General features: G+C 46.4%; 2 pseudogenes; one reads left to right on the top strand and one right to left on the bottom strand.

Annotated features, from left to right (window-relative positions):
• Positions 1–6,191: 6,191 nt before the first annotated feature.
• LOC123097074 (nucleolar and coiled-body phosphoprotein 1-like) lies at positions 6,192–10,223 on the bottom strand (annotated as a pseudogene).
• LOC123097073 (uncharacterized) lies at positions 9,637–14,310 on the top strand (annotated as a pseudogene).
• The last annotated feature ends 328 nt before the right edge of the window (positions 14,311–14,638 follow it).

The following is a 14,638-nucleotide window of genomic DNA, read 5'->3' as shown; positions in this document are numbered from 1 at the left end:
TTTGCTGGATTGGGATCTATTTTCCAGTGGATGGCCGCCGCCTACAGCTTGTTTCGTGCGCAGGAAGCGCCCACGTCTCGGCGCCGTGGCCCCGCAGCTCTACCGTGTGACTTGTGAGTGACTACATGATTGGCTATATAGAGCATTTTGATTTTGTTTACAAATAATGATAGTGCATCTATTCATTCATTGCATTATCCTTGTGGTTGCCATTGTAGGTTTGTAGCACATGCACGACGATATTTGTATTTTGGGTGGGGCAAGAGGGTTTCGAGGGAGGGCAGATTGCAGTAATGCTACATCCACGTAAATAAAGCTACGTGTTTTACGTAGGCTGCTACATGGATAAGTGTGATTGAAGAAAAAGCTTCATGGATGTAGGATTATCGGGCAGATTGACATATTTGGAACAAACTCATAGTGCTTTCCGCGGAAAAACAAACATACTACTTCATGGGATGCAAATTGAGGTTTATCCTTCAATTGTACATTTGTTGTCTAATGGTTCTACAAGCGGACTTGCCTGATATGAGCCCATATACGTTCGCGGACGCGTCTGTGGACAATGCCCAACCATTAATTCTTTTTTTTTGTCCGCAACCGTCCCCTCATATTCAAATCCCCCTTATCCATGCAATCACATGCAAGGTAGATTAAGGCAACGTAGATAAACACATACCATTCATAGGATCGGACATTAATAAGTTCAACATAAAACCAGACATGGCAATTTTTTCGCGAATACACAAAGCTTGTATATCCTTTCTTTGATAGAAGAAAGGATAATGAGTACGAAAAGGGTACAACACATGACATGAACGTAAGGAGGCATGAGCATGGTGCCCGGAGCAGAGAGAGATAGGGTGCTTAGCCCGAACAGGGTGAAGGACACAACTAAACCCACCACAACTAAAACTAGAGGAGCAGACCAAATCAACAAGAAGTCGAACGTCTTCAAATCCAACACCGGGACACCACGAGCTAGCAAGATAGTGCCATCAAGAAGAAGAACGCCGCCATGACGCCGCCGCCATCCGATTCGAAGAACCGGACCTAGGGTTTCCCCTGATGCTCGAAGAGGGGCACAGATAAAGGCCATGGCAGCACCTCCGAGAAGGGAATCGATACCCGCGAGTGTCGCCGTTGCCAGCATCGGCAAGCGAAGCATGGATTTCGCCCGACCTGAGTCCGAGCAACCTTGGTGTTCAATAACTTCAACTTCAAATACATAGATAGTTAGATACATTGGACCAACATGATAGAAACGCCCACATACGATATCCAACTAGATATTGGCATGCCATGCATTGGACCAACATGAAGTTGTCGTGACGGGATCGACCTTGCATAAGCGCACTTTGGTGTACTCCCACCAAGCGAGGTAGCTCAACTGCCAGCCAACATGATAGAATATCTTGTTGAAAATTTTAACCACGCCATGGACAAGACTGACAGGCCTAAAGTCGTTGATGTCCATGGCCCCTTCCAACTTATATTAGGTAGCAGAGAGACAAGGGCCTTATTGATCACATGCAAAACCACACATGTCGCCTCGGTAAAACGCATCCAGGGCTCTCATGAAGTCGAACGCAATGACGTGCCAACAAGAAGCATAGAAACGCCCGGTGAACCCATCTGGTCCGAACACCTTATGTGGCGGTATGACCTTAACCACGTTCAGAATCTCCTCCTTAGCGAACGGCTCGTCGAGGTGCAATAGATCGAAACTTGGTAGATCAAGTGCCTTGAAGTCAGAGAGTGGATGCGGCATGAGGAGGAGCCGAACAGATTGGTGTAGTACTCATCCACTCCTTTGGCAATGCTCTCCTGCCCAGTTAGGATTTTTACTCGACTTTGATATGAGCCAAATGGCTGTCCTCCACAACAACAATATCACTCCACGAACGACAAAGACATCACGGCCATAGTGTTGTTCGTGGATGACTACGAGCTCCCTGGAACACTCGAGCTTTCGACCATGTGGGAGGAGACAAAGAAGAGAAAGAAAAGGGCAAAGAAGGAAACAAAAAGAGAGAAGATGAACTGAGGGAAATTAACCACACTATTATATATGTCAGGGGAAAAAGAGCAACCATTTTCGGCAGGAATCCTCCCGCCAAAACTGTGTCAACCTACATGGCATGGGTCAACCGACCACCTGGCATGGTCAGACCAGCTTAGGACCCGCCATGGTTGTCTTACTCACATAATGGACCTAGATGGGTGTTTTTAAACTTATATTACCTACCAGAAGCACCCAACAAACTTTTAAGATTGCTCATGTGCCAACTTTGTCGATCTCAAAATCTGTTGTCTCTATCTCTCAAAGGTGCTCACACAGATAGGGGAGTGCGTGGATGCGTCCATAAAGATAAGTGTGCATGATGTATATAAGCGTCTGCATTTGTACCACGTTCCTCACAAAAAAAGTTAAGGAAGCATTTTACTCTTTAATGGAATTATCACTAGCACGGAGCAGGTTAGAGCATCTACAGACGGGCTTGGCAAATCCGGGCCCTCAAACGCCCGCGGACGCGCCTGGGTGCCTCCGCGGGCACTGACCGGGCACTCCTCAAATCCCATCGTACACATCCGTGTATCTCATATCCGGTCCCTCGAATCCACACTAGCATGTAACATAGATAAAAGGAACGTATATCATCACACAAACATAAAATCGGACAGAGGAATGCACATTTCGATCACCAAAAGATCACCGACGGATGTCCAAAAGATCTACAGTTCATGTAATTCACATAAACGACGGACAAATTTAAATTAGATTACTAAAAACATTTTTTTTCAAGAACATGCAAGAGCATTGCATGTCTTTTCTATTAAGGAAGGAAGAGAAGGTTACAACCAAAGTTCGCTCCCAAGAGCAAAGCCCACCTCTCACACATTACAGAGACTAGTAGAATGCCCGTGCGTTGCCACGGGCTTTTGAAATATTTTGCTGGAGCTATGTAAACATAAAGCATGTTAAATTTCACGTGTAGAGAATAGATATCATGGGCCCAATCGAGTAACAATTTAAATCCACTTCACTTGCAATGTTAATTGATAGCAAAAAGGCAATTTGACCTTGGATACATATAGAACGATTATCCAACTAAAAAGTTGTTACAAATTAAGATCTACTATTTGATGCACTTAAGAAATCTCGCACAATATCAGAAATTTTGTTTTTATCTTCACTGGCATGATACTCGAGCAAGTATAATAAAAACATCTTCCTGAACTTGTACCCATTATGCACAAGCAATATATACAGTTAGCACAAATACTTCACGTCAAAGGGATTAAAATGTCTAACAGAGAATACCCATCGTAGAAACCGGATGAAGTAATTCTTTACCATTCCACCAGAGCATAAATAAATAATAGCCAGACAAATCTCGGTAATTTTCTAAATTAATATTATTTTGAATATAGTGATAATAGAAGTAAAATGTATTCGTATGGTCACAATGCATGGAAATTTGAAGGGAGTGCCTTTGCGATTAACTAACAAGAAATGTATGTTTTAGTCGAGCTCGATTGTCGCTGGTCTTCCTCCAAATGTTTGTCTTTTTCTTCACCCGTCGATCCAACCACCTCCACTACGCCACAATAGAGAGCATCTACATCCGAGCACCACAAACTGCCCCTATACGCCCGGTCGAAAGGCCCGGTCAGAAAAACCGACGCAGACCGATGACTCATAACAACCCTGTAGGCATGGGTTGTCTCGCACCCATCATATCTAACCAAAATCTGGGGCGGATATAGGAAGGCCGCGTCCGCCACATGAGCCTGGCCCAGGCTAGCCCGCGTCGACCACACTTTGTTCCCACTAAAATCCCCACCCGGAGCAAACCCTAACTCCACTTCACTTTCAATCCGCACTCCGTCGATTCACCTCCACTCCACGTCCATTCCCCTCCCCCTCTCTCTCCCAATGTCGACACCGACGGCGCCAGAGGTGTCAGATCCGGCAAAAGAGGATGACTGGGATGCCTTCGTTCGTGAGGCGGAGGGGGACAAGGAGGAGTGGCCCTCCACATCGCGCTATAGCGGTCGTGGGTTGACATGCAAGGCGCCAGCAGCCTCGCCTATAAACATACCAAGAGTAATGTTTCCAATCATTAAATACTTAGTAAATCCTCAAATACCATCTTACAATCCACTGGAACATAGTAGCATCACATCCTTTCTATTTCACAGTCCTCGTATCATTCTAGATATAGGTTTATGTCATTGTGTGAGATTTTCCTAGATGGATCACACCAGTAAGCTTAGCTATTTCCAATATCACCAATCGAACATATAAAAAGTGTATCAACTTACATAGTATAACAAAATTGGGTCTTCTCAAACTTGCTATATCGACCAAAAATTACCAATTTGCCCGCTGTTAAGGAAGTAGAATAAGTGTCACTTGTCCTAGCAGTATATTGTTTATTTTACGTTGTCAGTGCTAGCACGACCAACATGATAAAAGTGGCAAAACCCTCTGAGCTTGTCGTTACCACCGGTCCACCGCAACAGCCCATGCTCTCAATACTTAGTTCATCGAGTTGTGTCATTAACCATTACTTAGTTCATGAAAATAGCAACAATATTATGACCTGGATATAGTAAATTAGCAGGCTAACATAATACAAAGGTAACATGAGATTACCTCAGCAATATCTTAATTATGTTTTCATCAAAGATCTACATGCTTAAATTTCTGCATTCTGATTAAGAAAAACTAAAGGCTCTTTCTTTAAGTATTGACACCTGATCACACGCCTCAATTTTTTATCTTCAAATTTCCAACTTGGCATTTGCTTAGTTGTTATGATAATCCTGCTAGTACAACTATGAAAAATAGGAATCACCATGGTGTTTTCATTTGAAAGAAAGAAACACCACCAGTCATGAGGCCCTTAAGGAATCATGACATGACCTGAATCTGATTTGCTACAAGATATTTGTCCTTCCTCATATTCAGATCAAGTGGGCAAAACTCCAAACGAAACGATGTACGCATGAAAGAAACACTATTTTTGGCATTTGCTAAATAATCATGGGAGTACATAGAAAACAGAAGATGATTTGGGGCTTCAGGGTCCAGTAGTATATATATTGCCTTTTGCTTACATGTTTGATGTGAACCGCCGATGAAGAAAAATGCGATGATTCCGAAGTACGATTTGTCGGGTTTGTAAGGGAGCTTCGCGTGCCTTACTCATAAATTGAAAACCCCAACGATTGTAATGGGAGATGTCCTCCAAAATATTACAGGAATGGACCTTTGATAAGCTCAGTAGAAACAAAGGTGAAAAGATGGAGATGTAGTCACTTCATTGTCAGACTCATTATTAACAAAAACAAAGGTTGGTAAAAAAGAGTGGCTATCTATAGTCTCCAAGTCTTGGTCTGATTTACCTGAACAAAGGCTACAGAAAGAATATACCAGCACAACACCTATCTGCAGCAGCTTTCCGCGGAGTTTCTGAAAATGCATAGCAGAAGGACAAGCAGATTGTCAGATACCAAGCAACTTGTCATAATAATTTGCATGGGAGTTCAAAAAATTGTGTGGGATCTCCATTGCCTGGGTAACTAAACCAGGAGGTTAATATTCCAAACTTCTCTACCAAGCTATATCATTTTGGTAGCTTATTTTTGCTTTCTAATTACACTAGCTGAATGCCCGTGCGTTGCCACGGATCAACAAAAAATATATAATCAAATAGTTGTTCTAAGTAAAATGTGCGTCAAAATGACAAGACATGATTTCAATTCTAACAAATCGATATCTCTCCCACGTCTTTCTTCCTAGGATATCATTGTATCTCTTTAACCTATCCCCCCTTACATCATTTCTTTCTCTTTAATTACCCTTCCTTTCCCTTCACCTTTTTTCACACTGCCGTGAGCAAGGCCCTCTTCAAAATCTTGTATTTTCATTGATGATACTATCAAAAAAATATTATTTTGATCTCTTTTTTGGTGGTCAATTAGTTGAATGGAAACTTAAGAAGTACCTCACAACTAACTGGAAAGAAACATGAACTCCGATGAGTATAAAAACAAAATAACAAAAAAATTCTGAAAAAATAGACTCCCATTTTACAGCATATACCATTCCCAAACCCAAAGAAAAAGACCTGCAAACGAGGTATATTTAATTCAAAACAACTGACCTTTAGGTCACTCTCATTAAAAGTTATTTCTGTATCCGCCAAATGACTGGGAGGAGCATTTTCTGTTAAAGCACTTCTCTGTGCAGGGGCAGCTTGAGTTCAAGGTTGTCCTCTTCCTCCTTAAAAGGAACTCCTGACCTCCTTGAGAATAGAAAGAAGCTCTACGTGCACCTTGCCTTCATCATGGTCAAATACAAACTAATAATTTAGAGCCATGATGTCTGCAATAGTTAGTTTAATCTCTTACAGCCCAAAAATCATATGAATTGATCACCTTAAAGTTCCAAGATTACCTTGAGCCTTAGATATTCTTTCTGATTTTGTATAGTTGCATGTCAAAGCTCCAAGCATGCCTGAAAACTGAGAGCGATGTGATAAGTTATGACTGACATGAACAGTAAGTAGCACAACCAACACGAAAACTACGACGACATACTACCATCACACGAAATATGTAAATGTGTGTGTGTGTGTGTGTGTGTGTGTGTGTGTGTGTGTGTGTGTGTGTGCACTATTTAGGTTCTCAACACTATCTCTCATGCTCTTCCCGTTTCGTTTCTCCTATCCAAGTGTCTCATGGCCAATCTAACAAAAAAATCAGCTTCCCACATAGATGTGGCCTTGATCAGTGACCCAGCGGAAGCGGACATCAACCTTCAGGAAGTACTCGTCAAGCTCACCAAATGCCGGCTCACCGCAGAAGTAATTCTGCACACATGAAGACTTCAGAAACAAAAATTAATGTCTTAAAAAATTAAAAGAAGCTACACATATAAAAGTGTAAAAAGGTATAATTGGGGACAAAATTATGGAATAGCTCTGACGAATGCATAAAAGACAGTACAGTACCAAAATAAATTAGTCTATGTGGCACTTTGATTATCAGAGAAGTTTACATGCTCTTAATGTACCCTTGAAGAGCATAATCAAATCCTGAGAAAAATAAAATTATTATCAGCATAAGGAACATACAAGATGTCTAGAAAGCAAATAGCAATGGCCATTTTGACAGGAATCAAAATATGACACATTATTTAGAAAAAAGAGTTATAAATTCAATGTGCAGGCAACATGATACTAATTTATACACACACACTTGTCATGCCCTCAGCAGGAACCATTTGAAAAAAAAGGTAATCAATATTGGTAATTTGGTATACATATACTTGTCTTGGACACAAACCGAAACCTACATGCAGCTGAAATCATGCATCAAACCTGCACGTACAAAATACATCTAAGCTGATCTTGCCATTTCCTCATGGAGAGGGCAGCAATGCCGGCTGAAAGAATAACCACGATAATGGCAACACCTGCTGCTGCTGCAGGCTTTGAGATTCTGTCCAGGTAGCCTGGCGATCGACACGCTCGAATCCGACTCAAGACCAAGATACGGCTCCTGGCCCTCCTTGCCACTGCCGTGATTGTTCTCGGGCTCACCACTCTCAACATCCTGTTCACGCTGCTCAGCAGGTTGAGATGGGGTGTCCAAATCCTCACTGATCTCTTCGCCATTGCTGCTACCTGGAGCTGCTTCTGATGCTCCAACATCAAGCTCATCTACTGCCTTGGAGTAGTCTGATGCATCAGATTCTTCTACCACTGCAGCAACACCCTCTGATTCTGCAATCAAGCCAGCATTGCTTGCTTCAGAAACTGCATCCTGGATATTCAACTGCTCCTCCAAGGCACCGGCACTACCAGGAGTTTCTTCTGACATTACAACATCAAGCTCATCTACTACCATGTCGTAGTAGTCTGATGCATCAGATTTTTCTCCCACTCCAGCATCATCAACTGGTTCTTCTTCCACCACAACATCACCTTCCGGCTCTGCAGCAGCACGCACACGGAAGCAGCAGACATGAACAGAACGAAAGCAAGGGGAAGCAGGAACCTCAACGCGGATCCCTTCTTCGCTGGAGCTCGTGTTGGAATATTAGGCAAGTTCATGATTAATTCCAGTAAATAATTCATGACTAGAAGAGATACTAGCATGCAATAATCTAGCAAACTAGAAGAACAGCAAGACATGCATAACAGCAGCAAACACGTAACAATAGCTGTAGAAACAGACATGAACAGAGGATGTTGGACGTACTGATCGTTAGCTATTATGGGTGCGACAGTGTTGATGACGATGTTGGCGACGATCTGCTGCTGACGGCGATGAATACGACGATGAGTAGCACCGCCCGACTTGGACGGAAGACGACCCGTGATGACGAATTTGAGCAGTCGCGCACAGCGCTTCCCAAAAACCTAATTCGTCCTCTCCCGGTGCAGGATCGCAAAGACGAACGGTTCCGGAGACCTGCTCTCCCACGCGCCGATGCACGCCGTCGTTTGGGATGGAGTAGACTACGATGGCGGCGCAAGTTGTGAGATGAGGCTTCGGTGTGTCTCTGGCCGCAGCCGGTAGCTGTATATATATTAGGACCAGAGGCGGTATTGTGTCGCGACCACAATCCCAAACCGACTCGGTTTCTAATTCGTATACTTACCGGACAAGAAATCAAAAACTTGTCTGCCAAGACATAAAAATAAAACGGCAAAAGGAAGCTGCGCTCCTGCAAGGAGACGGACCGGATTTCGGCGGACCATTCACGCACATGTACGCCTCGCCTCGCCTCGCCCCGGCCCGGCCCGGCCAGGCGAGCGAGCGAGCGCATGTGGTTTTCCCTTTCTCTTCTCACACACCACTTAAAGTGGTGGAGAGAACCCACTATATAAAGAGGTCCAACTCTTCTTCAACTTCCAAGGTAGGACTAAACTTAGCACCACCACTTGCCATTTTTACACATGGGCTTTGAGATTTCAGAAATTGCTATGGGCCTAGCCCATTAATTCTAACAGCCCGCACCCCAAGCTCTGGCTCCGGTGTCAGTGCACGAGCTCGCGGAGGAGTCGCCCTAGGCTCCGGTGTAGAGACGCGAGCCGGCTCTGGCTTCACCGCAGCAACCTCCGATGACAGCAGAGGGGGCCGCGCGGCGAACCGCCGCGGGCTCTGGCGCCAGGACGGAAGCCTCAGCGGCCTCATATGGAGCGGCGAGAGCTGACTGCTCCCCTGGCAGGTGATTTTGCTGTGGTTGCTCTTGTTCCTCCTCCGTACGTGAGGTCGTCCTCCGTGGTGGCAGTGGCGTCGGTTTCGTCGCTGCTCTCGGAGGCGGAGGCGAAGCCGTCCTCGAGGCGCCTGACGCCAGCGCCTAGGGGGTCGGGCTTGTAATGGAGGAACCGCGGCCTCGGCGAGGTGTAGTTGGTCTTGGGGTTGTACAGGGCCGCCCGGGACGGCTCCGCGTCCATCGATCGGCGCCGCGTGCTGGTGGTTCACGCCCACGCACACGGGATCCTCCATCCCCGAATTTCTCAAAGACGGCCGCGAAGGCGCCAAGCAGGAGGGGTCGTCGGCACTGAGGTCGGGCTTCTCCGGCGCGTACTCCACCTCCACCTGCAATAAGCCATGGCGTTAGGACCGAGGAGCAGATTACAGGGAGGCGGAACCGGAGCTCGCCGGGGGTGGGGGTCGGGTTCAGGGCGGGCGCTCTCCTCGCAGGCCCCGCCAGCGCCGGCATTGGCGCCCGCAGCCCTGCTCTTCCTGTCCCTACGGCAGCGTCGACGGCGGGGTGGCCGCGTCCGGTGTCCCAGCGGCTTGGGGCTCGCCGCATCCGCCGCGGCAGCGACGGCGGTGAGGGTTGGCGGTGGGCATGATCGTCATCAGCAGAAGCGAGCGAGGCGACCCCCTCTTCCTCGGCGCCTCCGCTGCGCTCCTTCCTCTCTGTGTCCGCGACGATTTTTGGCAGGAGAGAGACGAGATCGGGAGCGAGGGGTTGGGGAGAGGTGGGGGCGGGACGTGTTTGTGGGCGGCAGTTTATTCTTTTTTTTTTAGCGACGATGGGGTGGGAGCGTGGGCTGATTTTCCGGGTTTCTCGTGCGTGCGGGATCTAGCGATTTTTTTACCGCGTGCCAATGGGGTCGGGGTGCCGGAGGTCGCCTTTAATAGTAGAGATGATTGACCAGCTAAGAAATGATTTAGAGTTAGCTTGTACTATTCCCTCCAGAATAGCTCTGTGCAAATTGAATCAATAATCAATCAGAAGAAAAATATCAGCAAAATGTGATTATTTAGATGAAACAAGAGGCGGTGGTTGCCAACCTACTCCCATAAGTTGAGCACCACCATGCCGGCATGTACGACGAGCACGACAGTGCCGACGTTTTGGAGAAAAAGGGTTCTCCAGCCACATGGACCCACCAACACCAATTTATTACATCAAAGAGGCTAACCAAGTCAACGACCTTGTTGTGTTCTTGGCTCTTGAACTTTTCTCTCTAGCATTTTGGCGCTTATAACGTGTTCTTGCTTATAGTAACTAACCAACTGAATCAAAATTCGTTAATAGTTACCATTCCCACTGTCTGTAACAATCATAGCACATTTAGCAATCAATTGCTAGCAACAAGCATAGCACTGTCTACAACAAGCCTAACATGCCCACTTTTAAAGGACACAACACTACAGAGCTCACAACAAACAGTTCATACTGGGTAGAACTTCACCGTTTAGGTGGCGTCCGACCAACAAACTGCACATCAACAAAAATTGGAGCTCACCTTGGTGATCGGCTGTCAGGGCATCCACCTTCGCTCGTGGTGCTCGAGATCGGCGGCCGACGAGTAGGATATTAAACACGGCGACCGGGAGGAAGGGTCACGGCTGAGGTTGACGAAGCAGTTTACGGAAGCGGCGTCCGGAGGTTGAGGATGCAATCGACGATGATGTCTGTGGATGCATCAGCTCGCAGCCTCAGACTTGACCTCGACGTGCAGCGATGAGGACCGGCGGGCACCGGTCGCCTTAAGCTTTCCCCCGCCTACTGCACCGGGGACACCTCACTCTCTTGCCAACGCTGGCGCTACCAGCTCGTGTTGCAAGCTCCGCAACCGACCAACAATCGTCGCGACAGTCTCCGGTCACCGCCAATGTCCGGCGGCATGGGCCCGACGGCAGGGGGCATCGCGCTGCCATCGATGGGGCAGCCGCCCCCGCCGCAACACCTGGAGCCCACCTCGCCCACGGCGCGCCCGCACCACCACTACTACCTCTTCTCGGGGCATCTAGGAAAATAAATGCATCCGACAGACTAACAACTTTCAGGAAATTAGACACATGACTGGACTGAATACATCAAATCCTTATCATTTTAGCTAACCACTTAATTACCTCCATTATCAGTAATTCAACTACTCACCTTAGAGCTAGTACTGAACTTCAGTGTGTATTATGTTTAATCACAATCGTATCAACCAAAGAACCATTACCACACTACTGTTGACAGCATGCTTGATTCGACCACTTGATGCATGAGTAAAAGTACTTAGATGGCCGTGTTTCAAAAATTTCTCGGTAAACCAAAGGAATCAGCGAATGTAACCAATCATGGTAGGAAACACAAATACAAGTAGAGTTCGACTCTACTGATAAAAACTGCAGACGGATGCATTAGATCCTCTCATGATTTTCAGTCTCTGGCATTTAGTGCTAAACAAACTGCATTAAAATTTTAAGGTCAGAAATTGTTGGAACTTTTAAAACTTGACTTGTTCAGTTCACAGCCTATCTGTGTATGAAAGGTGTAACAGTAATATAACATGAAGGCCACATGCATGATTTTTCACTGAAAGAAGGAAAAGGTCGACACATATAAATATATATCTCCAAACTTCCTTATCAAAGATGAAAATAAGTAGTTCATGCATCCTAATGCAATTTAATTTTTGTTATTAGCAGCATAGTAGTGTTTGTTTGACAATGAATATCCTTGCCTCAATTTGCAACTTGCAAGTGGATGCATATGCAGGATTGCTAATTTAGCAAAGCTTGGGCCTCATACCCGAGGATTCAGAGAGAAAAGCAACAAGATATTGAGCATTGTAGAACTGGCTCAGTTATGAGACCAGCCTGGCAAATTCGTTGATAGGAAATTGACAAGCTTCTTCTACAAGTAATCTAAGGCTGGCTCAGCCTTAGAATGTACATGTCTAGTACTCTTCTACTGCAAGGTATATTACATGTCTAGTACAGAGATAAAACTTGACAAGCTTCTTATTCTTCTTGTACAAGTTATATTACATGTGTAGTACAGAGATAAAATTATAAATTCTTTCCATGAACCAAGACTTCGAAGCAAGCATGAATAAAGTATAGCCAGCACAGATCATGTAATGTTAATTGTGTCAAGAACTAAATTTTCCTTGGTTGTGAGCGAGATTGTCAGCAAATTAGTTTGAATTGTACCTGCATTGCCACAGTGAACCGCTCCTTAGGATCGGGGTCATAGGCCTCAATCTGTTTGGTAGTCTTATTGGTGAAGTAGCCCACAGAGAGATCGTTTTGGGCGAAATGGAAGGTGTACAGTGCCTTGGAGAAGTACTCGGATTTGGGTAGGATCTCATGATAAATTCCACCTGTAGAGCAAAATATCAAAAATTACTGTCGCGTTCTCTGAAATCTGAATGAAAATATGGAATATGACACGCCTTTACTCCTCACCCATTCTGTTATACACGAACTGGCTTCTCTTGGTGAATTGTTCCAACTCCCAGGTCCGCACATCCAAGTAGATCGGGCTGTAAATGAATGTCCAAAAAAGTATGAGGCTGTAATTGGAGATGAATATACCCCAATTAGATAGCTGTGACTGAGAGTGTGAGATAGATGATGCACTGACATATGTACCGGCCGGCCGGCACCTCCGCGGAGATTTAATGAAAGACATTAGACATGATTGCACGGTATCAGGGAGGGACGAAGCTACATTACTCTCTCGCCGTGATTCAATACTGTCATACATGTAGCTCTCTTCTGCTTTGACATTGACCAAAACTACTGCACCTAATTACACTGGTCATACATGTAGGTTCACATAAAGAAGAGAACGAAGCATCTCACTAATTTGACTACAAGAGGAAAAATACGCCACCGCCAATCCAACTCGACATGGCACGAATTCATCATCAGAGCACGTAAATTTCATTAGCTGGTACCATGAACCAAAAAGATTAAAGAAACCCTGCATAAGCATCTCTGAAACATCCAACAGGAGACATGTGCACGCATTATGTATTTCAGTACCAATATAATGCAGCACAAATCTAACTATGTGAGGAAATAGACAGGGCTCAAGTGAAAATCATCTTACCTGAGCCAATCTCTCCTGCCTCCTCGCAATATTCCTTTCCCTGCTAGCTAGCCTTGCTCTTGGCACGCTTGGCCTCAAACTGGTCAGAGAGGGTCTTCTCTCTTGCCTTCTCAGCCTTGGACTTGTGGATACTCTCCATGAGGACCCTCTTGTTCTTGAACATGTTACCTTGACCTTCAGGTACATGTCATGAAACATGCAAGCATCTCAACACGCAGGGCGCCAAGGCCGTGCTGGCCTTCTCGACCACCGTGCCGCTCTTGGAGATCGCCTTCGCCGTCCTGCTCCTCCCCTACCTTCTCCTGGCCACGCTGGCCTTCCCGCAAGCGCCCTGAGAAGCCCAACCCGTCCTTGCCCGTCTTCCTCGGCCTCGCGCGCCTCCTCCTCGCCGCGCACACCATGGGCGGGTTCCTCGTTGGTGCCGCGCTCCCGGCGCTCTACGTCCTCGATGGCCTCCGGTCCGGGGACACCACGGGGATCGCCGCCGCAGCCCCGCACGTGTTCCTGCTCTCCGCGCAGGTCTTCATCGAGGGGCTCACCGCCGCGGTCCCGTGGCGGTTCTCGCTCCCCGTCAGGGCCGCCGTACCGGTCATGTACATCGCGCGCGGGATGTTCGTGGCAGTGGAGTGGCTCCGGCAGGAGATGGAGGGGGTGACTGCGGCGACGGGAACGGAAGGGGGCGGAGCGGCAGGAGGCTGGGCGGGTCGAGGAGTTCCCCTGCGGCGGCGGCGGCGGCGTAGGATACCTAGTGCGCATCGGACGACGATTCTAGCGGCTGCTATTGGCTGATGGCGATCACCTTCACGGCTGAGATGGACCACGCCGAGGAGTGGACTTGGCTGACGGGGACACGATCTAGGAGGAGCATGTAGAGGAGGGCTGGGGGAGAGGAGGACGGATCGTGCCGTGTGTGTTCTCTTCTTGCCCCAGCGTTCATCCAGATTGTGCGTTGTGGACTGGTGGAGGAGGAGCGGCAGACAACAATACTCAGTTATTTGTTTCCTAATTAATGTGGTCGAGCAATTTAAGGTAAGGTTAATTAATTTTGATTTGGTCTTTAGAGATTGATCGTGATTGATTCTTTCACATAAAGACATTCCTCAATAACTTGTGCTAGAATGGAAAGTTCTAATCCGTTCAAATTTTTTTTTTGTGTGTAAGGGTGACGCGAAACTAAACGGTGGGGTGGGGGAGGTGACGAAAAAAAATCAGCAAAAAAAAACCGTGGAGACTATACACCAACTGGTCTTTAGGAGCGGTAGA

Source organism: Triticum aestivum, chromosome 4D (assembly GCF_018294505.1).
Source record: "Triticum aestivum cultivar Chinese Spring chromosome 4D, IWGSC CS RefSeq v2.1, whole genome shotgun sequence".
NCBI lineage: Eukaryota > Viridiplantae > Streptophyta > Magnoliopsida > Poales > Poaceae > Triticum > Triticum aestivum.
This window is presented reverse-complemented; position numbering and strand designations above follow the sequence as displayed.